Here is a 22,584-nt window from a genome sequence, read left to right as displayed (position 1 = left end):
TTGGTTTATAGCATTGTATATAATTCAGAGGTATAGGTTCACAATACAAATGTTCAAAGGTATGTTGCCACACCACACCCACCATAGTCATCCTCCAACTTAGTCCATTGGGCTCCTACCTGCTTTGTTCTCCACCTCTCCCCTTCCTGGTATTCACAATTTTATAGTCAGATTTCTAGGGCTTGTTATAATTTTGGCTCTATCTGACTGTTTTGTTTCTCTAAATTCCATATAAAATCGATACCTCATGACATTTTTCTTTTTCTTTCTCACTGACTTTGCTTACATTTCAATCTATGTTGTAAATGGGAAGAACTTATCTTTTTTTTAATAGTTTAATAATATTTCAAAGTGTATATATACCACATCTTTTTGATTCACTCATCTGTCTTTGGGCACTTAGGTTGTATCCACAACTTTGCTAATGTAAAGAATACTTCAGTGAACATAGGGAGTGCATATTTACGATTGAATTAGTGCTTTTGTATAAGACTGCAGTTTTTATTTATTTATTTTTATAGATTTATTTATTTATGCATACAAGAACTGGGGTGTAGGCCAGAGGTGCGGGGGCGGTGGGTGAGAGGTTTTACCAGAGACAGAGTGGGGACCAGAACAGGCAGATCCACTGAATTACACTGCTGAGGGGAGCAGCAGGAGAGGTAGGAGAGTTCTGCTGTGCCATGTGAGTTGCTCCCTGGCTGCCAGGGGATCGAACTTGTGCTGTAACAGTTGGCAATAGCTTGATAGAGCTGTCTTTAAGCCCTGCAACACCAGGGAGGCCTGCAGTTTTTTTAATTTGTATAAGATTAAGGTATATTTTCCTTTAATTTTCTAAATTTATTCATTTTAAAGATCAGAAAAAGTTGTAATTGACTACAAGAAATTGTTTAAGACTGAAAAACCAAAATTATATCTACTCAAAGACATTTTTATACTGGGAAATACTTAAAAAGATTTAATATTCTAAAATTCTTTTAATCTTTATGTGAACCTTACATTATAATGCCTGCTTTGGGGCATGAAGAGATACCCCTTTTCAAGTAATAGACAAAATACCGCATATCGCACTGCTCACCATGAAAAGGAACAAAACACACTAGTGACCTCTTTGGATTTCAGAAGTAACAAATACAGTATTTAGTAAGGCTGCTTTAACTTATTTACTGGTAACTCTTAGAACTGCAAATTTCAGGTGTTAACTAAAGCAAGAAAAGGTTTTGTATCACTGACATTGCATGAGCTTCCTTGCAGCTTTGACTTCATGACCCAGCATACCCATGGGGTCAGAAGTGACTGGCAGGCAGAGATGCTGCACAGTCCCTGGGGAAGCTCCATTGTAGCAGGGACTCTCTCTTCAGATGACTATGATAGTTGAGAAATCTGTTTTCTGCTAAAAAGTTTTAAAAAGTGGTTCTGGGATAGATGCTAGGCCCTGGTAAAGGCCTAGCATTTTGACTGTGGGACCACTAAATCATAATACTGGACTTGCAAAGGTTATGTTATGACAAAAAGGAAGTAGTATATTCCAGATGAGGCCTATTTCTTAAAATCTTTATAAAATGTGGTCCTGTTCTTTTCCTGCTTCTAACTAACCTCATCTTTATCTTTTTTTGTGAGTTTATAGTGATCCCTTAATAAAGGGAAAAAATGCAACCCTAGTCATGTTTGGGCTTGTAGGTTTAGGTCACAATCAATCGAGAAGATGGCTTTTGACATCCATTTGATAGTACATCTCATTGTCTGCTTCAGGTAGCCTGAGGTATGGATTTGAAATGACCTACAGGTAGGAGCTAAAGGGTTGATCCTCTCAGGTATTTGAGACATAAATGTGACTGATTATGTGAGTGAACTTTCCACAATATACAGAGTATAAAGATTTTTATGTCTGCTGTAAATGCCCACCAGAGCACATCCTTGGCGAAAAGCTTTCTTAATATTTAAATGGAGAAGATGGTCGGTCCTAGAAATATTGACCAGTATTTTTCTCAGCTCTTCTAGCATTTACTCAATGAAAACATATAAAGTAGTCATGGTGAATGTGGTGTTGGCTAAGCAGGGGCTCAATTACTTGTTTTTCCCCAAATCATAGCTAACCTAGCTATTCCTGCCAATAAATGCTAATGTGGCACTATTTCCTGGTGGGGCATATGGCTACCTGGTAGCAGATAAATTTTACTATAAAACTCCTATAAAATAGACCAGGTAAATTTTTATACTCACAGAACAACTATATATTCCAGGTATGGATTTGTATTTCCTGACTAGAATATTCTGCCAGCTAGCTCCATTATGAGAAGATTTATAGGATGCTTCTTTCAGCACTGTGGCACTAGCACAATTTTCCCTCTGTCCAAGAGCCAAAGATGATTCCACTAAGCAACACAATCTGCCACTGGGCCGTTATGTGTCTTTTCTGACCTTGAACCAATAGGTTTGCATGTTTTCCATGTCAATAAATAATTGTTTGTTGACTTAAATGTGGCAGGGTACAATACAATTCAGGTTAATGTCAATGTGAGTTTTACTTATTCCTACTCATAAATTAGATTGCTGCATTAAAATGATGGTAAAGAGCCCTATAGAGCTGACCCTTGAATGACACTGGATTGAATTGCATGGATCCAGTTAAGCATGGATTTCATAACATTTTCTGTTCTCTAACTTACTTTGTTGTATGAATATGATGCAATATACACTTAACACTTAACATATTCAATGTGCTAATTGTTTATGCCATTGATAAAGGTACCAGTCCTGAGCAGGCTTCCAGTTGTCCATTTTTGGCAAACTGAAAAGTTATGTGAGGGAAATCACTCCTAATCTCTGTATTGTTCAATGGCCAACTGTATTTGGAACTAAGGAAATTAGTTGATGTGCTTTTATTTGTAATATATTTCTCAAATATATGGTTAAATAGCAAACTATAATAACCCAGAGTAGTTTGAAGCACTCAGATTGTGCACTAGTTAAGAGTTGAACAGAAGTTCCATGCATCTGAGATGTTGGCAGAAGGTGAGGGAAATAAAGAATGGGCAGCGAAAAGAGGCAGTCATGATAACTGACTACATCAGTAATAAGGTGATCTTGTCTGTCATTTTAAAATCAGTATTTCCTTCTTATTTTCTCCTATAAATTATATGAAGAACACTGGTGATGGCTAATATTTTCAATTTAGGTAGGTACATGAGTGAATTGACCTTACTCCACAACTTTGTGGTGGAAGAAGGGAAAGTATCAGTTGGGACAACTGGATGAGGGATAACTTTGATGGACTGTTACAAATCCATGTTATTTGTCCCTCTTACACCTGCTCCCTACATTACAAATCTAGCCTATAAGGATTGCAAAAATATCTCTTCTTTCTTCTGATTAAGTTGGGCCAATAGGAAACCTGGGTAACAAATAAAAGGAGGGGCCTCCCCGGTGGCGCAGCGGTTGAGCGCTGGGTTGCGAAGGAGCCCACAGCCTCTGCAGCGCCAGTTCAATCCCCGGCTGCTCCCCGGCCACCAGAGGAGGGTCCCGCATGGCGCACAGACCTCTCCTGCCGCCTGCTGCTCCCCTCAGCAGTGTACTTCGGTCCTTCTGCCTGCTCTGCTCCCCGCTCTGGCTCTGGTGAATTCTCTCACCCTCCCACACTTCTGACTGTACCCAGTGCTTGTATAAATAAATAAATCTTTAAAAATATATATTAAAAAAAAAAGAAAGTAAAGGAAAGAAAAACAGTGCAATCAGAGAATTTACCCCTGGTTCATTTCCTGTTAGATCACAATGGACTTTCTTTTCTTTTTTTTTTTTTTTAATTAATAAATTTTATTTTTATATTCCCCATACAATTGCAATCCCCCCCTTCTGACCCCAATCCCTCTCTTTTCTTTTTTAAAAAAGATTTATTTATTTATGCATATAAGAGCTGGGTACAGGCCGGAGGTGTAGGGGGTGATAGGGCTCACCAGAGACAGAGTGGGGAACAGAACAGGCAGACTGACCAAAGTACACTGCTGAGGGGAGCAGCAGGTGAGTCAGGAGAGATCTGCTGTGCCATGTGTGTTGCTCCTTGGCCAGCTAGGGAATCGAGCTCCTGTTGGAGAAGCCGTGGACACCTTCATAGGTTATGTCTTAACCAAAGTACACTGCTGAGGGGAGCAGCAGGTGAGTCAGGAGAGGTCTGCTGTGCCATGTGTGTTGCTCCTTGGCCAGCTAGGGAATCGAGCTCCTGTTGGAGAAGCCGTGGACACCTTCATAGGTTATGTCTTAACCCCTTGCACCACCAGGGAGGCCCACAGTGGACTTTCTACACAAGTTCATTTCATGTGCTTTAACATAATAATATTGTTTATTTCAAGGAAGTCTGTTCTACACACTTTTCAAAACAGGTCTTTTGTAATTAAACTCTCCTCTCAGTTTCCTGATTTGAATGTTTCTTATATTTTCTGATGGGAACTTTGTTGAAATTGTGGCCTATGTAAAATGCAATAGTAAATCATTGCATTAAACTAGTTTTATTTATTTATTTTTTTAAATATACATTTTTATTTATGCATATAAGAACTGGAGTGTAGGCCAGAGGTCCAGCGGTGGGGTGTGTGTATAGTGTGTGTGTGTGAGTGAGAGGATTCACCAGAGACAGACTGGGGAGCAGAACAGATGGATCTACTGAAATACAGCACTGAGGGGAGCAGCAGGCAAGACAGGAGAGGTCTGCTGCACCATGTGAGTTAGCTCCTTGGCCTGTGATTGGAACTTGTGCTGCAGTGGCTGCAGATAGCTTCAGAGTGCTTACTTAACCCCTTGTACCACTAGGGAGGCCCTAAACTAGTTTAAAAACATAATCATGAAATTAGAGGTAATAAGTTAAGTAAGCTTTAAAAACCTGATACTGTGAAAAGTTTCTTAAAGACTACAATATCCAATGAAATAAAAGACACTGCTTTTGGGATATGCTATAGAAATGACAGGAAAGTATAGTAAAACATGTGTTAAGGAAAAGAAAGAAGAAGGTAATGAATACAGGGACAGGGAATTTATAAAGGTACCTTGATTAAGGAAATATCTTAATCTACCTGGTAAAGACAGTATGTTTCTCATGGCACATCCCAATAACAAAAGGGAAGAATACATTATTTGTACATAAAATAATATTAGCGAGAAGTCTTCTGTCATAATTAAGTAGGATTCAGTAGCATTCACATTGATTATCTCCATCCTGTGAGTTTTTCATATATATGGTTTTATTTAAATCTTACACAATCTTTGCATAGGTATTAGGTTTAAACAATAATATATTCCCTTTTACAAATATGGGCACCAAAAAATGAAAAGGTTAAATAACTTCCAAATATATCTGGCAAGAGGTAATTGAGCTAAAATTAGAATTCAGGTCCTGAGAAATCATCTTTTTTTTTTTTCCACAGTAACATGTTTTTCCATATAAAGTTATTATGTATTATAGAGGCATAACAAGCATTGGATGCAAATCTGACTTTGAGTAATGTTTTTAAGATATTCTCTAATTAAGCTCTAACTATTTCTAAACATCATCACATTTATTCAAACTATCTAATTTTTCATGAAAACAGCCTTATGTCTTCCCATGTCAACAAATAATTGTTTGATGACTTAAATGTGTGCTGGGATAATACAATTTAGGTTAATGTCAAGCATTCCATGCAACCTAAACTATGAGATCTTTCTAAACTGAAAAAAAAAAAAAAAAAAAAAAAAAAAACCTGCTTTGCATATTGGCAGATGCATTTTTAGTTGCTTTTCAACTAAACAAACAGGACTGGATTTGAAGATCTGAATTTACCTAAATAATCAAAGTTATTAGTTCATAACTAGAGGCATAGTTGTGAATTTAGAACCCAATCAGGGGCATCAGTCAAGCATAACGGAAACAGTTCTGTCCACATATGTTCTGTTTTGAAATGGAACATCCATAACAGTTCACTGGAGCTCAAAATTACAGCTGAGAAGTAATCAGTTAACCACCTCCAAAAAACTGCATATGGGAAATAGACTGAAAAATTAGTTTCTTAACATTGACATGTGCTGCAGCATTATATTTATGGAAAAGTCTACAGAACAATTCTCAATAAGTACTATCATATATAAATATATAATATTTATATGAGCATGTAAGTACATATATAGTATTACAATGTACAATAATAGTATTATAAATACATATAAAAGCATTTGTATGTATATTTATATATTTTTTTAAAAAGTATATGAATAGTTTAAGGAAAAATTAAAAATTCTTTGGAATAAACATGTTGTAGGATAACATCTCCAAACACAAACTCTAAAATATAATATAACACTGGGAAGATAAACTAAGAATTTATAGTATGTGACTTATCTTTGTGGTAGGTATCGAGAGCAAGAAAGATAATCTAAGAATTTGGCCCCATTTTTATAAGAAAAAAATATTGTATAAATATGTATCTACATTTTGCTGTTTCTTGTTTATTGATTTTCAAAAAAATGATTAGATGCTCAAAGTACTATAAAAAGAGTATTGTGGCAAGGAAAGAAATTATGCCACATAATCTCAGACTTAAAAAAAAATGTTTCCTCATGGAAAGCTTCTTAACTGTAGTGCTGATTCATGCCAGTGCTAACTGGCTGTCCCAATTAATTGGAAGAACAAATTCTGTTGGGAGAAACAGATGACAGTAGCAATGAAGATCTATATATCTTTATTTTTTTGTAAGTGCAATCAGTTGACATAAAACTAACGAGCAAAAATTAACTTGTTAAAAAAACCTGAACAAGACAAACATCAACAGATACACCAAGATTGAAATCATATCAACCATCTTTTCTGACCATGAAGGCATCAAACTAGAAATAAACCATAAAAAGAAGGCAAGGAACTTTCCTACCTCATGGAGATTAAAAACTACACTACTGGAAGACCATTGGACTAATGAGGAGATCAAAGAAGAAATTAAAAAATTTTTTGAATTGAACGACAAGGAGGACACCAATATCCTAAATGTATGGGATGCAGCAAAAGCAGTAATAAGAGGAAAATATATAGCAATAGAAGCTCACATCAAGAAACAAGAAAGAACGCAAAGAAACAACCTAATCTCGAAGCTCAAAGATCTAGAAAAAGAACAACAAGAAAACCCCAAAACCAGTAGAAGAAAAGAAATAATAAAAACCAAAGCAGAAATAAATGAAATTGAAACTAAAAAAACAATCCAAAAGATCAATGAAACCAAGAGCTGGTTCTTTGAAAAAATCAATAAAATAGACAAACCCCTAGCCAGGCTCACAAAGGAAAAAAGGGAGAAAGCACAAATAAACAGGATCATCAATGAAAGAGGAGAAATCACAACGGACACAGCAGAAATCAAAAGAATAATCAGTAACTACTATGAACAGTTATATGGAAACAAGTTTAACAATCTAGAGGAGATGGACAAATTCCTACAACTCTACAATCACCCAAAGCTAGATAAAGAAGAAATAGAACACCTAAACAGACCAATTACAATTAGCGAAATTGAAATGGTAATCAAAAACCTCCCAAAAAACAAAAGCCCAGGACCTGATGGATTTACAAATGAATTCTACCAAACATTCAGAGACGAATTAGTGCCTATCCTTCACAAACTCTTCCAAAAAATTGAGAAGGAAGGGACAATACCAAACACGTTCTATGAAGCCAACATTACACTAATACCAAAACCGAACAAGGACAACACAAAAAAGGAAAACTACAGGCCAATCTCCCTAATGAACACTGATGCAAAAATCCTCAATAAAATTTTAGCTATCAGAATCCAACAATGTATCCATAAGATAATTCACCACGACCAAGTTGGATTCATTCCAGGGGCACAAGGATGGTTTAACATCCGAAAATCAATCAACGTTATCCAACACATCAACAAAAAGAAATATAAAAACCATATGATAATATCAATAGATGCTGAGAAAGCTTTCGACAAAGTGCAACACCCATTCATGATAAAAGCCCTTGAAGTTCTTGGGATACAAGGAACATACCTCAACATCATAAAGGCCATCTATGACAAGCCAACAGCCAGTATCATTCTCAATGGTGAAAAGCTGAAAGCAATTCCATTAAGATCTGGAACAAGACAAGGATGTCCACTCTCACCATTGCTTTTCAATATAATACTGGAAGTCCTAGCCAGGGCAATAAGACAAGAGAAAGACATCCAAGGAATCCAAATAGGAAAAGAAGAAGTCAAACTATCACTATTTGCAGACGATATGATATTATACATAGAGAACCCCAAAAACTCCACAGAAAAGCTAATTCAACTCATCAATCAGTTCAGTAAAGTGGCAGGATACAAAATCAACACGCAAAAGTCAGTAGCCTTCCTATACACAAACAATAAATCTGAAGAAGAAGAAATCGAAAAGACCATCCCTTTTGTTATTGAAACAAAAAAAATCAAATATTTGGGAATAAATCTAACAAAAGAGGTAAAGGACCTATACAAAGAAAACTATAAAACACTGTTAAAAGAAATAGAAGAAGACACAAAGAAATGGAGAGACATCCCCTGCTCATGGATTGGAAGAATAAACATTATTAAAATGGCCATCCTTCCAAAAGCAATATACAGATTCAATGCTATTCCAATCAAAATTTCAATGTCATTCTTCAAAGAAATAGAAAAATTATTGATGAAATTCATATGGAATCACAAAAACCCCGAATAGCCAAAGCTCTCCTGAAAAAAAAAGAAGGGAATGGAGGCATCAGACTCCCAGACTTCAAACTATACTACAAAGCCATAATCATCAAAACTGCATGGTATTGGAACAAGAACAGACATACAGACCAATGGAATCGAATAGAAAATCCAGAAATAAACCCACAGATTTATGGTCAACTAATCTTTGACAAAGGAGCAAAGACTATGCATTGGAGCAAAGAAAGTTTGTTCAATAAATGGTGCTGGGAAAACTGGGTCGCTACATGCAAAAGAATGAAGCTTGACCACCACCTCACACCATACACAAAAATCAACTCAAAATGGATTAAAGAACTAGACATAAGACCTGAAACCATAAAATATATAGAAGGAAATATAGGCGAAACACTACGTGATTTGCACATCAAAGACATCTTTACAGACACATCACCCAAAGCAGTGATAGTGAAGGCAAAGATAAACAGCTGGGACTATATCAAATTAAAGAGCTTTTGCACAGCAAAAGAGACAATAACAAAAACAAAGAGAAACCCCACCAACTGGGAGAACATTTTTGCACCCAACACTAATGATAAAGGACTGATCACAAAAATCTGCAAAGAGCTGATGAGACTCAACAACAACAAAGAAAATAATCCAGTCAAAAAATGGGCAGAAGAGCTTAAAAGAAACTTCTCTGAAGAGGAAATGCAAATGGCCAACAGGCATATGAAAAAATGTTCAACATCACTTGTCATCAGGGAAATGCAAATCAAAACTACCATGAGATACCATCTTACACCAGTGAGAATGGCACATATTAAAAAAACTAGCAACAACAAATGTTGGCGAGGGTGTGGAGAAAAAGGAACTCTTCTGCACTGTTGGTGGGAGTGCAAACTGGTCCAACCACTGTGGAAAGCTGTGTGGAGATTTCTGGACCTACTAAACATAGAGCTTCCATATGACCCAGCAATTCCACTCCTAGGTATTTACCCAAAGGACACAGAAACATCAATTCCAAAGAACACCTGCACCCCTATGTTTATAGCAGCACTGTTTACAATAGCTAAGCTTTGGAAACAACCCAAATGCCCAAAAATAGATGACTGGATCAAGAAGATGTGGTACATATATACCATGGAATATTACTCAGCATTCAAAAAAGATAAACACATGCAATTTGCTGCAACATGGATGGCGCTGGAAGGGATCATGCTCAGCGAAATAAGTCAAAAAGAAAAAGAAAAATACCGGATGGTCTCACTCATAGCAGGAATCTAGAAAACTTAAATAATGGACCAGGAAAATGAAAAACTATAAGAAAGTGAAAATCAAAATCAACAAAAAACTATGAACCAGAGACACTTTTAGGGGGGCGGGGGCGGGAGGGGAGGGATTGGGGTCAGAATGGGGGGCGGCAATTGTATGGGGAATATAACAATAAAATTTATAAAAAAAAAAAAAAAACCTGAATAAATTCACATCAGCCTAATAAATTGGTTCTGAATACAGATCTACACCAAACTGCCTAGATTCAAATCCTAAATCAATTACTGTGTGACCACAAGCAAGGTAATTAATTTATAAATGCACCAGGTTCCCATTTATATTTTGGTATTATAAAAGCACCAGACTAATGGGGACTATTGTCAAAGTAAAATATTGGTTAACATATATATGTGTTAAGAAATGTAGTTGGCCTGTTATAAGTACTAAATGTATATCAATGGCTGCTATCACTATGATTGTTATTAAATTAAAATACTTCCAAACAACTAACACTTTTCTTTAAACATACTAAAATGTCTGATACTCACACCATTGTAGACAGACTTAGACACAATAGTGTTCTGAATCACTTCCTGCTCAGTAGAACTGTATCCCAGAGCAGAGGTCTTTACATTGTAAAAAAGAAAACAGTCCATAAACAAAGTTTCTTTTATAATAAAAAAGCCAGAAAGTCTCCATAAACAAAGTTTATTTTATACTATTGCCTCTGACCTGGGTAAATGTTATCATTTTTACTAGATATTTAGGTATTAATTTATATCCTGTTTTAATTTCTCAGATTAAATTTCACCTTCTATTCCAACTCTACAGGTTAAGAATTTTCATCCTTAATTCTGGATTCAATTTTCCCTTTCTACCTTCTTCGCCACCAAAATACCTCAACTCATGTAGTGGAGAATGGTAGTTGGATTTGCTCAATGCCAACAATCTGTCATTGTTTCTTCTCCAATTTTGACCCATTTCCATACGTTGCAGTATAGACCTTTCACTTTCCATATTTGTAACTACCTTCTTTGTCGGGGAAAATCCAACTCTCTCAATTCTTAATATATTTGTTCATTTGTTTTAACCTAGAATGTGCAGATAGTAGTTTAATAAATGCACGCCAAATCACTACCAAAAAGCAAAATTTTTGAGTTCAATATTGATTTAGAGTTAGATGTTTTTAGATGAATTTAGCATACAGTGAAATACACATATCTTAAGAATAGATTGATGTGTTTTCGAAAAATTCAAGCCTTCACTTAACTATACCTCAATTAATACACAGAACATTTTCATATTCAAGTTTTTCTCTTCTATGCACAGATTAATGATTTAAGTTTCTTTTCTAGGCCACAGATAAATGAAATATTGTATGTGTTCTTCTGAGTCTGCATTCTGTCACTCCCCATTATGTTCAACTGACATATCATTTAACATGTTATTTCAAAGGCTGCATTATTCACAAAATGGGTGCAAGAAAAAATTGGTGAGAGGCCATTTTTTGGTATCCATCTTGGAGAAGTTACATGATAAATGTGCTCCCTGAGGCAGAAGTGCTTCTACTGGCTCACCTGCTCTTTTTCACCTTTGAAACATATCTACTCTAATTTTTCATACAGATCAGCAGCTTCTCATCGTTGATATCATTTCTAAACTTAGCACATGCATTTGTTAACTTGGCCCCAGATTATTTGTCTTGCTAATGATAAAGCATTTTGTAATCTAAGGATATTTTATAACTACAGAAATTTAAAATATTTCCTTTAAAGATTAATAGGAACATAGATACAGGAAAGCAGTATGCAGTAATGGAACTAATATTGTTGCAAGGTAAGCATTTCAGGCAGTGTTTTATTTTTTTATTTTTTTATTTTATACATTTATTACATCACATTTTTCATTTTTTGCACAATGTATGCATTTTCATCTTTGTTATAGTCCCCATAGAATTCCCAACCCCTTGTTTTGATCCTACTCCCTCCTTCTCCTCCCCTGCCATAGTGTGTCTCGGGTTTATAGTTGCTTATTGATTTTGCTTTTTACTTTATTATAATTAGGTTAATTCCTGGTCCCTTATTTAAGTTTTCTAAATTCCTGCTGTGAGTGAGACCATAAGGTATTTTTCTTTTTCTTTCTGGCTTATTTTGCTGAGTATGATCCCTTCCAACTCCATTCATGTTGCTGCAAATTGCATGAGTTTATCTTTTTTGATTGCTGAGTAATATTCCACTGTGTATATGTACTACATCATCTTGATCCAGTCATCTATTTTTTTAAAGATTTACTTATTATTACAGGAACTGGGGTGCAGGCCAGAGGTGCAGGAGGTGAGAGGATTCACCAGAGACAGAGCAGGGAACAGAGCAGGCAGATTGACTGAAATACACTGCTGAGGGGACCAGCAGGCGAGTCAGAAGAGGTCTGCTGTGCCATGTGGGTAGCTCCCTGGCCGAGGATTGAACTCACACTGCAGAGGCTTAGCATAGCTTTATAGCACTGCACTCAACCCCTTGTGCCACCAGGGAGTCCTAATCCAGTCATCTATTTTCGGGCATTTGTGTTGTTTCCAAAGCTTAGCTATTATAAATAGTGCTGCTATAAGCACAGCGGTGCAGGTGCCCTTTGGAATTAATGTTGCTGTGTCCTTTGGGTAAATACCTAGGAGTAGAACTGCTGGATCATATGGAAGCTCTATTTTTAGTAAGCTGAATCTCCACACAGCTTTCCATAGTGATTGGACCAGTTTGCACTCCCACCAGCAGTGCAGGAGGGTTCCTTTTTCTCCACATACCCACCAACATTGTTGTTGTTAGTTTTTTAAATATGTGCCATTCTCACTGGTGTAAGATGGTATCTCATTGTAGTTTTGATTTGCATTTCCCTGATTACAAGTGATGTTGAACATTTTTTCATATACCTGTTGGCCACTTGCATTTCCACTTTGGAGAAGTTTCTTTTTAGCTCTTCTGCCTATTTTTTGATGGATTATTTACTTTGTTTTTGTTGAGTCTCATTAGCTCTTTGTAGATTTTCATGATCAATCTTTTATCATTAGTGTTGTGTGCAAAACTTTTCTCCCAATCGGTGGGGTGTGTCTCTGTTTTGGTTACTGTCTCTTTTGCTGAACAGAAGTTCTTTATTTTGATGTAGTCCCAGCTATTTATCTTTGCCTTCACTATCACTGCTTTGGGTGATGTGTCTTTAAAGATGTTACTGAGGTATAGGTCATGTAGTGTTTCGCCTATATTTCCTTCTATATATTTTATGGTTTCAGGTCTTATGTATAGTTCTTTAATCCATTTTGAGTTGGGTTTTGTGCATAGTGTGAGGTAGTAGTCAAGCTTCATTCTTTTGCATGTAGCAACCAAGTTTTCCCAGCCCCATCTATTGAACAAACTTTCTTTGCTCCATTGTATAGCCTTTGCTCCTTTGTCAAAGATTAGTTGACCGTAAATTTGTGGGTTTATTTCTGGATTTTCTATTTGGTTCCATTGGTCTGTGTGTCTGTTCTTGTTCTAATACCATACAGTTTTTATTATTATGGCTTTGTAGTATACTTTGAAGTCTGGGATGGTGATACCTCCATTTCCCTCTTTTTTTTTTTCCGGAGAGCTTCGGCTATTTGGGGTTTTTAGTTGCTCCATATGAATTTCATCAATATTTATTCTATTTCTTTGAAGAATGTCATTGAAATAGCATTGAATCTGTAAATTGCTTTTGGTAGGATGGCCATTTTGATAATGTTAATTCTTCCAATCTATGAGCAGGGGATGTCTTTCCATTTCTTTGTGTCTTCTTCTATTTCTTTTACAGTGTTTTATAGTTTTCTTTGTATAGGTTCTTTACCTCTTTTGTTAGGTTTATTCCCAAGTATTTGTTTTTTTTTTTTTTTGTTTCAATAATAATAGGAATGGTTTTCTTGATTTCTTCTTCAGATTGATTGTTTATGTATAGGAAGGCTACTGATCTTTGTGTGTTGATTTTGTATCTGCTACTTTACTAAACTGATTAGTTTGATTAGTTTGATTAGTTTTTCTGTGGAATTTTTGGGGTTCTCTCTATATATTGTCATATCATCTGAGAATAGTGGCAGTTTAACTTCTTCCTTCCCTATTTAGATTCCTTGTATTTCTTTCTCTTATCTTATCAGGCAATGTTTTATTTTAAGGATGTGATAATGAGTCATATTCTAAAAGAGACAGACAATTGAGAAAGTCAGAAATATGAATTAATTTTATATTATTCATATACTGTAGGAAAAGGAAATTTAAAATAACATTGAAAATGTATTAAAAATTTTGAAAGGGAAAACTAATAAAGTGAGGACTTAGTAAAATTAATGAATACTCTTTAAAAAGCAGTCATATATGAGAAGCTGAAAGAGAATGTAAAACGTGTTATTTAATGTGACTGTCATTGTGGTCAGAACCAAAGGTCCCTATAAATAGTAAAAACACTTAAAGCAAATTATTTTCTTTTTTCATTTAAGTAACATTCTATTTTTATGCAAAAGTTTTTTTAAAGACTTATTTCTTTATGCATACAAGAGCTGAGGTGTAGGCCAGAGGTATGGGGGTGAGAGGATTCACCAGAGAATGGGGAGCAGAACAGGCGGATTTACTGAAATACATTGCTGAGGGGAGCAGTAGGTGAGACAGGAGAGGTCTGCTGTGGCTCATGTGGGTTAGGTCGTTGGCCAGGGATTGAACTCATGCTGCACAGGCTGCCCATAGCTTGATTGTGCTGAGACTTAACCCCTTGCACCATCACGCAGGCCCCTGCAAAAGTTTTTAGTATTCCAGTGTTTATTTCTACATTTTAAATACAACCAAATCCATTTATAGACTCATTCTATATTTTTTTTGTTAGAATTATAATTATTTTTTATAATTAGTTATTTTTCAAATAATGCTATATGATGAACAATCCGTTCTGTCTGGAACATATGTCCAGTACTTAAATCTAGCCAGTTTCGAAACAATGATTTTCAAAATAACTTTGTTCTGCCAAGAGGTCCTTAAACTGTGAGACTCCATCTATGATAGGATAGAGAACTTGAGTCAGAAAGTTAATCTGCCATATGCTAAATATGTGGTTTTGTTGCTACTCCTCCCACCCTTTAAAAAAAAAAATAGCAAGCCTTGTTTTACACATAGGAAATAGTACATTAATTCACACACTGGCACAAGCCACAGACTTGTTGCAGACCAGCACTTGGTGTAGCATTTCTCCAAACTAGAGTTCAGACATCATTCAGTGTAAAGGAATAGAGAGTAAAAATAAGGGATCTGTGACTGTACTCTTTCTGTTGTAAATACTCAACCTGTTTTGTAGCACAAAAGCAGCCATGGCCAGTAAATAAGTGAATATATCTGGTTGTAATCTAATAAAACTTTATTTATGGACAATAAAATTTGAATGCCATAAAGTTTTACATGTCACAAAAGATTATACTTCTGTTTTCCAACAAGTAAAAATGCATTTTTGAGTGTGTGCTGTACAAAAAAAGTATTTTGCTAACTCCTGCTCTAAACTCTGCTGTATTAGTTATGTTTTCACTGCAATCTGAAACTTTCTTCTTCTCAGTCAGATTTCGTATTCTCTGTACACTTTCTTCAGCATTCATATTCACTTTTAAAGGTTTATTGAGTTTCATTTGTGTTATAAACCTTTTTCCCCTGGAAGACTGAAGTAACTTACCTAAAGTTCTACATTTCATAAATGTTGGGATTTGTGCTCATTAACACACATTATCCGCTTGAAAATTAGGGTCCAATCCTGTTATGACCCTATAAAATGACATGTATGTCATACCTCAAAATCACTCTGCTAAGAGATAAGAAACCTGAAAAGTTCATTCCCTACCTTACACCTCTCATTGCTTGAGGATTACCCCGAAGTTGAGATAACTTCCTGGTACTTCCATCTGTCCCTTGTGTACTCTGAGGTCAGTTCTATATCCAGGGATAGCTGCCCGAAAGAGAGAATATAAAGGTCACCTCAGATCACTATCTCAGATCTAAGGTCGTGGTACAGAAAAATAGCAGGATTTGCTATAATACACACTTACTTTTCTATTTGAAACCCTTTCATCTCTACTGTTCAATTTAAGATGAATTCTGAACTTCTTGTTAGGTTATACAAGGATTTCCACAAACTGCTTGAAGCTGCAATAACTCAATTATTAGACTCATATATTTACTCCAGCAAAATTGAATTGTTTGTAAATATTAAATACATCTCTCTCTTTTTCAAGTCTAGGATGCTGGTAATCTCATCCTCAACTTTTGATTGATTAATAATCATTTTTTACCATACAGGTAAGGAATGACTTCATTTGTGATGCCTAATTGGAAACACCCAGACTTAGATAGGTACTTATTTTTAATCCCTAAATACCATTATCATAGTCATGTAATATGTTTATCCCTCCACATATCCATTATTGTAAATTTCTTTGTGCTTGTTACTTTTACCTCTACCTTTCAGCTCCTTGAGGAAAAAAAAAATCTATGTCTATCTAATTTATTATTATTTTTTGCCATCCTACTAAGTTTGACATAGCGAATTGTTCATACTTACTGAATAAAACATTAACTTCTTGGTGTCTCATATGTAGAGGAGTAATTCAATCCAAGCCAGTTACTTCTTAGAGCACAATGGGCCATAACTCATAGGTATATTAATTTTCTGTGTGAATATTTTTTATGGTTTTATTCACATTTATGTCAAAACATCTATTTTATATTCAATCTTAAAGTATGCATTGTATAAACATTTCATGTGTTCAACTAAGATATAAGAGTAAATCAATGCTACTTTAGCTGTCAGTGAATAAAAAATGTTTTAAAGTCACAAGATTTCTATGCTACTCATTGGTCTACTGTTAGATGAGGTGACATTAGAAGATAAAATGTGAAATTCAAATATCTGCAGCATATTATCATTAATTTTGTTGTAATTGAAGAAAATTCCTCGAGCTTAATTTCCCAGATATAGATTTTGTGGAATTCTTTCTAATAGTCCTTTCAGAGAAAATAGTTGTATTTTTCATGTTTGTTGGCTGTGCAAATATTAAATTTAATTCATATCTTAAGAAAACCTATTCTTTTATTTGAAGCATTATGAAAAGCCAAAGCTGCACTTCCCAAATAAGAATTCTCTCTTAGTGACTGAATATTTTACTGACGACTGATAGATGTAAAACTAATAAAAATGCACATTGTTGAATAATGACAGAACATAGTATATACTTGAAACAAACATTAGTTATTATGAAGGTCATAGAAATAAGGTATGTTAAGAAAATAGCAATTAAGTGGTTAAAACATTGTAACATATGTGATTTGATCAGGTAGAATACTTATCAATAACATACAGTAGGAAGAAAGCAGTTCTTCCTAATTTTATTTCTTTTGCCAGCCAGTGAAAGAATTTTTCTTGAATTACTCAAATTTCAAAAGTCTTTGTTCTTTCTATTGAGATCTAACAGATGGGAGCTCAGCAGCAGTCACACAGAATGTTGTTGAATGTGACATGTGTACAGATGAGATAATATCTTCTGCCCTGGGAGGTTCACTTAGTCTTCTCAGCACCTTTGACCCAACTCACCCAATACATCCTCACAACAACAAAATTATTAGGCATTTGTGGAACTTTCTGTAAACAAAAACAAACCTAGGCCACGTGCCGTTGTGATTTTTCTTGATTCTTTCCTTACATGTGAATAGAAAACACATTTTTTTCCACATAGAATCGAGTCATTTTTTTTACTAAATATTGATGATCAGTTTTCCAATATCATACTGTTATAAAGAATCTGTTTCCATAAGGCATTTTAGGCAATATATTTGATGACAGAAATACAAATTCAGTTAAACTTAAAATATATTCAACATTTATGGAATCATTTTTTGATTGAGTTTTAAAAATTTAGTAGTCACTAATATTAGCCTATTGTAAACTTACTAATGAAGAAATAGTGACTTTTAAAAGTAAATAAGTGCAATTGAAGTGCAATTTTGATAGTAATCTCTAATGTTTCCAACTTCTAATAAAAGGAAAACAACATAAAGCATAAACAAAGATTCATAACACTGAAAATCAAGATTGACAGAAACCATTATGCTGGAATTGACAGTAATTTTAAAGCAATCATATCTAGATTTAGAGAAACTTAATCAGGGTTAACAAACTATGGTTTTTTATGTTGAAAAAGAAAGCCTGAAAAAAGGTAGGTAATTTCTCTGTGGCATTCTTAGTGTGTCCTCTGACTCCAGGAATCAGGACTTGACATAACCAGCCTGAGCCATTCTGCTGCTCCACCTCTCACATGCTGCTTTGTTCCATGGTAGTTGTGCTGAGTTTCCTCAACATTTGTTTTTTTCTCCACCTTCATAAATCAGGTCAGCTAGAGATTGAATATACCAGAAAATTCTGGCAAATTACATTAGTGCATGGTTCTCCACATTTATAAGAATGGAGTGCAAAACAAGTTTACTCCAGAAGAAAGATAAGAAACTATAAGAAGAATGATAATAATAGTTATTCCACAAAATGATATTATTGCCCTCAATTTACAGATGCAAATGTCAACATTAGACAGAATACATAACTTTTCCAAGCTCACACTGTGATCTTTAGTAATGTAAATGCTAATGCTAGCATGTGAATTCATGTAGCCTAATGTTATAGACTAGATTCTTATAAATGACAATAGTAGACATGGTTACATTAATAATAATGAATTAGAAGTTAATTCTGCTGACTCTGTGCCAAACACTACTCTAGATTCTTGTTTGGCTCCCTGAAAACTACACACAGAGTCATTTGATCTACCCAGCTATGCCCAGGACAAGCCCCCCTTCTGGGAAAATTAGGGAAAAAAACCAAACTTGTCCATGCAATTAGTGTGAGGAGAAATCATACAGTTCTCTTGGGACCTATATCCAACTTTAATACCTGAAATTTTGCTTATAAAAAGTTATACCCTACCTTATCTTGGCTGAGCCTATATGATTTTCTTTCTTTGGAATTTTGACCTGTGTAGTAGTCAGTTAATTTTTATATGTTGATACACTATGAGATAACTGAATGATCATATCTTGCTATAGGCAAATAAGGATAATGAGGGATGGAAAGGAGAAGAGCAATACAATGAGATTAAGAAGAAAGAAGCAGGAGTGAGAAAATGAAACCAGATCTCATTTCAAACTTACTGTTGTACCTACCTGAATCTAAACTGAATATTAGCCTCTGCTTTGTGTCTACCACCTCCATAATAATGTTTTATTTTAGCTAAATTTAAATAGTTTGTTTCCATATATTTCTATGTGACAATAGAAAACAAAACCAATAGATAATGTTGGTTATTATATTGTGATGGGATTTGCTAATTCATATATTCTTTTTGGTTGTATTAGCCAAATTCTCTGCTGATCTAATGAAGTAAACTATACATTAGATTAAATGAAGAGAAACTTATTTTAGCTTGTAAATATACATTCAGTTATATGCTGAAATTAATGACTTAAAAAACTTGTTTGACAATGCTAGAGAAATACCAAGCTCAAATCAGAACTTTTTATGATTTAAGATTTGCAGAATTGTTCAATGAAGTGCTTATACTAAATGTTTTTTGGTGTTATTTATTTTTCAGAGACTTTCTTTAAAAGAAACATGTGTTTGCATATATATATATGTACATATACACATGTTTATTCAACTTTTTCAAAAAAAGTCACAGATATTTTTTTCCTTAACATCAAAAATGTGTGACAAGCAGTGCAAATGATGATGTTCTGATATTAGTGGACAATTGAAAAAAACAACAGGCATTTTTTCTGTCTAGAAATATCTTAATATGATATCCAGTAAATGTCAAATGCAAAGTTGTCAAGTTAATAAAATCTTCCATTTATATATTTTTAACATTTATTAAAATCATACAAGTGCTTTTACTCTATTTCTATTATAACATGATAATCAGTTTAAGCTGTCATTAAAAGTATATCTTGGGCTTCCCTGGTGGCGCAGCTGTTGAGCGCTGGGTTGCTAGCACTGGTTCCATCCCCAGCTGCTCCCCGGCCACTAGAGGAGGGTCCCACATGGCGCGCAGACCTCTCCTGCCGCCCACTGCTCCCCTCAGCAGTGTGCTTTGGTCCTTCTGCCTGTTCTGCTCCCCGCTCTGGCTCTGGTGAATTCTCTCACCCTCCCGCGCTTCTGACTGTACCCAGTGCTTGTATAAATAAATAAATAAATCTTTTTAAAAAAAGTATATCTGGTTAAAAGGTTTAATTTTTCTATATTAGTATTGGATATGTATGTTCTACATTAGTAAGAATAATGCAATACTTGGACTTAAGTAATACAGAGCTTCAGGACAGAATAGTTATCTATTCAATTTCAAAGCTTCCATTACTGTCTTCAGAGTCATGACATCATTTTTTTTACATTAAAAAATAAAATCTTAATGAATTGGTTGCAGTACCTTTCAAAAAGAGTAGCTAGTAAACTTTTAGAATTCAAAATGCTTATTCTGATAACTGCTTTTAATCTCAATACAAACAATAAAATGTATTTCTGTTCATCTACAATCGAAAAGTATTTGCTTCAAGTATATTGATTTCCTACATAAGTTTTAAAATGTTTCCCTTGAAAAATTATTTTACATACCTGAATATTGTTTCTTAATGAAAAGATCACTATTGCAAGTTTAAAATCCACTGCTTGTAAAGTTTTCCTTTTAAAGAAAGACTGTATAAGCATCCTTTTTTTGCACGTACTTCTCAATTAGCAATTACAAAGTGAGACAGTCTTTCAATCTACCTTTCACTTGCTATTAGAGATATGAAGCAGACAGATTGACTCTTGGCTTCCTTTATATAAATCATGGCAAAATCATCAGTTCTGTCCCCTGTGAGCCAATTAACTTCACACAGAGAAACACCTATTCTCTCTTCACAGTAAAGCTATATTTCCACCGATTTACTGAAAACATCATGTGCCACTTGGCTCAAGGTGCAAATGGCTCAAATACCGTCTTTGAATGTCAACACTGCACTGCCTATTTATCAAGATCAATCTGTGAAGGAATGCCCCTGTGAATTAAGAGTAACTTAAAGTCACACTCAAGTAGACTTGGGCTCTCAAATGATTGAAGTCTTAGGATTTTTCAACCAAGATTTCCTTTAAATCTTAGCTGTTTTTCATTCCAAGAGTAAGAAATGGTTACTTCTACTTCCGGAAGGAAAATATTTTTATTTTCATATATAGAAGGTAACAGTAGGGCAACATAAAATATCCTCATGCAGAAATTACTTTATGAAAGTTATAAACTTAATAAGTTATGTGTTTTATTATTTATATATGTTCCATTGTTTGATTCCCTGTCCCCATTGCTTCTGGGCCTTTTGACTAAGATCAGGTGATTTCCTGTCCCCTACACTAAGGTGGAGGCAGTTGATCTACTCAGACCGTGTTCAGGACAAACTCCCCTTCTGTAGAGATTGGAGTAATTCATCTTAGAAAGTTTAATTAAAATAGTTCAGAACAAACTGATCCATGTAGTTAACTACTGAAACATATATCTAAGCTTTGATAGCTGGAATTCTGCCCAATTTTCAAAATTTAAAAAAAAGTCACACCCTACAAAACTAGAGAAACAAGTGCAAATTAAATTCAATTTAAGACAAATAGAAAAACTTGAGTGAAAATAAACAGAAATAAAGTAAAAGGTAAACATGAAAACAACAGATAAAGTCTGTAAAATTAAAAGTTTGTTGTTAGGGGAAATTAGTCTTATTACTGAGACTTTGGTGGTGGGTGTGGTGAAATAACAGAATTAACTGATTTTATAAAAATTAGCCTCATGGGGGCCTCCCCGGTGGCGCAGCGGTTGAGCGCTGGGTTGCGACGCTGCCTGCAGCCTCTGCAGCGCCGGTTCGATCCCCGGCTGCTCCCCGGCCACCGGAGGAGGGTCCCACATGGCGCGCAGACCTCTCCTGCCGCCCGCTGCTCCCCTCAGCAGTGTACTTCGGTCCTTCTGCCTGCTCTGCTCCCCGCTCTGGCTCTGGTGAATTCTCTCACCCTCCCGCACTTCTGACTGTACCCAGTGCTTGTATAAATAAATAAATTAATTAAAAAAAAATTAGCCTCATGAACAACGTTATGCCAATTAGTTTGATAATGTGAAATGGATACATATCATGAAAGCCTAAAAATTGCCAACGATAACTTCAGTAATGGATTATCTAAATAGTAATGTATCTATGAAAGATAGTACATTCATAGTTAAAAATTTTACAATAATCTAAGAATAACCCCAGATGTTTACACTAGAGAAATCTAAACAAAATAAATAATACTGATTCCACAAAATACTTTCAGAAAATGAAATGATGGATTTTCTCACTCATTACATAGACCCCCAAATCAGAAACAAGTTTTTTAGAAAATAAAGCCAAAACCCTTATGAATATAGAAAAAAGGGTTACCATTATTGTCATGCTTTTCTTTGTCTCAAATAAGCCTTTTTTTTTCTTTTTTAAATTTCTTTTTGTTGAAGAAACTTTGGTTTACAACATCTTATATGATTTAAGGGTATAGAATCATCCCC

General features: G+C 35.0%; 1 long non-coding RNA gene across 3 annotated transcripts in view; it reads right to left on the bottom strand.

Annotated features, from left to right (window-relative positions):
• Positions 1 to 6,546: 6,546 nt before the first annotated feature.
• LOC119254800 (uncharacterized) overlaps positions 6,547 to 22,584 on the bottom strand; it is a 54,062-nt gene continuing 38,024 nt past the window's right edge. For all 3 annotated transcript variants that reach the window (XR_008553609.1, XR_005127357.2, XR_005127358.2), the window contains 3 exons: positions 15,834 to 15,938; positions 10,511 to 10,588; positions 6,547 to 6,658 (listed from right to left, as the gene is read on the bottom strand). This is a non-coding gene — a long non-coding RNA (uncharacterized LOC119254800). The remainder of the gene's footprint in view (positions 6,659 to 10,510; positions 10,589 to 15,833; positions 15,939 to 22,584) is intronic.

This window comes from Talpa occidentalis, unplaced genomic scaffold (assembly GCF_014898055.3).
Source record: "Talpa occidentalis isolate TD23 unplaced genomic scaffold, MPIMG_talOcc4v2.1 talOcc4.3, whole genome shotgun sequence".
Classification (NCBI taxonomy): Eukaryota; Metazoa; Chordata; class Mammalia; order Eulipotyphla; family Talpidae; genus Talpa; species Talpa occidentalis.
This window is presented reverse-complemented; position numbering and strand designations above follow the sequence as displayed.